Here is a 3,411-nt window from a genome sequence, read left to right on the forward strand (position 1 = left end):
CGTAGTACTATCTGAAAGCAAGTAGCGAGCTGATCTACTGTTAGCAGTACAGCAGTGACTGATTGCTGAATAGTAACTTAGTCCTATAGGAAGTCGGCCACAACCCGAACATGTCATTGGTAACAGCCCAGATTGTAAAGTTGGTTCACGCAGTATTGAATCCTACGAGATACATTATCTCTCTCAACTTAGTAGGTAGACCTTACTGATCACCTACCAACTACCCCCAAATGGTTAACAATAATAAATACTTGACAACTATCAAATGTCAACATCAGAAATTAAAGTAATTTTGCACGACTTGTAAATAAATGTTGTTCAATGGAATTCTGACATCATTGTCATCGAGTGAGAAAGAAAGGAATTCGAAGTTCTAAAACTTTTTCTGTAAAAATATAGATAGGCTGAGTGCAAAATATTTAACCGGGTAAAAGTGTTCATTTATGTTAAACAACATATATGCAATAGCTTACAGCAATCGTTTCTGGCTATGAAAGTAAAAAATTTAGAATTACACGATTTCAAAACAATCGACCGACGTGATGCATATTCTCATGATAAGTGTTACCGGTGAGCCAGTGCTTCATGTGAAATCCATTTTATTATTCGCTCTTCCGATGGCTTGATTTGGTCTTAAAATGATGTTCGTAGTAATTAACTTACTTGATGAATTAAATTGTGGGCAGAAGTAATTGTTAAAGTATTTCTGTTTTTACTACTTGTAAGCGTTACAAATCTGGGAATTGAACTCCAATCTGATACAAAAAAGAAATTCAACTTCTAAGGAAACATTTTCCCATCGAACCAAGTAAGTAGTATTGGTTGTTAATTTCTTGTTGACAAAATATCAACCAATTGACAGTATAAGTGAGTTATTGGCCCTTTAGATGAATAACACCTCGATACATTACTTTAACTTCAAGAGAATTCTACTAATAGTGATAAATGACAGTCAGGAACTCCACTAGTATACAATACCTTTTTCGATTAAACATTCACCAAATGAACAGTTTTTATCAGCGATCAGCCCTATGTAACACAGCAAACTTTCTTGGAATGTCTTTAGAATGGTAGTGGAGAAGCATTTAAACAAATATAGAAAGAAGACTTTTGAATTATCTCATAAGAAAGTATATTTACTTATATCACATACACACATTTATATAAAGTAATAAGATTTCGTGGATTGGTTGAAGTTAGACAATAACATCATCAGATGCCGGCTCAGTGGTCTATCGGTTAAGTGCTCGCGCGCGAGACTGATAGGTCTTGGTTTCGAATCTCGTGAGGCAGTATCTTGGATGCGCACTGCTGAGAAGTCCCACAATAGGACGAAACGGCCATCCAGCGCTTCCAGGTTTTCGATGGTGGTCTAGCTTCAATTGACTCATGATTTCAACTATACGATAAGATTTCTGCTAATTTAATATTTTGAATAATTTACCCTTTTTGTTTTACTAAACTCTAGGTCAATTTAGATTTTTAATCAATTGAAATGTATAGCTAAGTTAAATGATTTTGTCGAACGGGAAATTTCCTTCGTTCAATTCTTTTTATTCTTATTCAATTACAAAATGGGTTACTTTAATTATATGAAATCGAATTCTTATTAACAATTCTATATTTCAAAACAAACTTAACCTAAGTAAAGGGAGAGTACTTATAAAATTTCGGTATTTTATCGAACTTTTAAGTGATCACGATATTACTCTTCAGCTATTTATTTGTTGAACAATATACTTGTTAGTACGTAGTAGTAGTAGTAGTAGTAGTAGTGGTATTAGTAGTAGTAGTAGTAGTAGTAGTAGTAGTAGTAGTGGTATTAGTAGTGGTAGGAGTAGTAGTAATTATAGAATGTATGTTCAAATCATACATTGAAAAGCAAAACGAAGCAAAGTAATCTGGAAATTAAAATTTTATTGGAATTTTCCACATTCAATCGAATTTCGTGAAGAGTTTCTTCCATTTGATTTATTGTCTAATGGCTTTTTCCAGAAAACAAGTTCTTGCATTTAGTTTAATTTATTCTAATCTTCATAATGGTAGTCATATTCATTGTCAGACCTATTTGGTTTTTAGAAGAATAGATTTAGTATTGAAGATACCACCAGTATTGTAGTTTGACAACTCTCTACCAGTAACACCTATAATTGAATCGCGCCCACTCAGTAAAATCAAAAGTCAAAAGTGAGGAGGTTGGAAGATATATTTGATGGGTTATCAATATATCGAGAAGTGACTGATCTAATCTGGCTAATGATCGTAGTAGGTGCTTCGCACGCCGTTCCCAAACGTGATCTGGCGCGGATGCATGACTGAGCGCCTTCAGCTAAACGAGTCCACTAGAACTAATGTGGTCACCATCCAATGTCGAACATTTACAGAGCTATTGATTTTGGGGATTTATTTACAGCTAAGGTATCATAATTTGGAGTGGGTAATCTTTTCTTATGACTTGTAGATAATCACTTAGAGATAAAAATAAGATTTAACTAGCTGAATAATCAAAAACAATGTAAATCTCCTAATTTTTTTCATTCAAAGATAGACATAAACAGCAGTTTTAACTGTTTACAAGTTAGTTATTATATAAGCCCATTTGTATGTGTATTTGCGTAATGATTTATCCAAGGATTACAACTGGCTGACAAAATAAAATAAATTTTCCTCCAAACCCAGATACTTTATAATATCTTCCTTGGTACTGAGACAGTTTCTTTATTCAAAAACGACTGTATGGACAATGTTCTGATTTTTACTCTCATTTTTAGACACTGGTGGTTTATTTAATCCTCTTAGATAAGTAATGATAGTGCACATGTCCGTAATTCATACATAGTAATAAATAGCGATATTTCTTTTAGTCAGTGTACTTTCGGACAATTTATTACATTTTTTTATTTTCAGTAAGCTCCCAATATATTTTCTAGATTAATACTAGGACTTGTTAAGTAAGGCACCTTTTCCACTTGTTTGTAAGCATGTAGATAAGTAGAAATAAAGAACCTACCGCTAAAAGAAGTAATCACACATGTTTAAATGGTTTACTAATTTCTCAGGATTCATAGACACTTAATTAATCTTCTTTAAAACAGATGATTAAGTTGAGTTATCTCTTATAGAGTTATCCAAAGGTATTCTGTTACCGGGATATCTTTATAATTTTTATGGTTGAAATCATGAGTCAATTGAAGCTAGACCACCATCGAAAACCTGGAAGCACTGGACGGCCGTTTCGTCCTATTGTGGGACTCCTCAGCAGTGCGCACCCACGATCCCGCACTCGCGAGATTCGAACCCAGGACCTACCAGTCTCGAGCCAGAGCCCTTAACCGATAGACCACTGAGACGGCATCCAACGGTGTTAATGTCTCCCAAATGGGTTGTAGAGATATCAACTCACTGAAGACA

The sequence above is a fragment of the Schistosoma mansoni genome (assembly GCF_000237925.1).
Source record: "Schistosoma mansoni, WGS project CABG00000000 data, chromosome 1 unplaced supercontig 0010, strain Puerto Rico, whole genome shotgun sequence".
Taxonomy (NCBI): domain Eukaryota; kingdom Metazoa; phylum Platyhelminthes; class Trematoda; order Strigeidida; family Schistosomatidae; genus Schistosoma; species Schistosoma mansoni.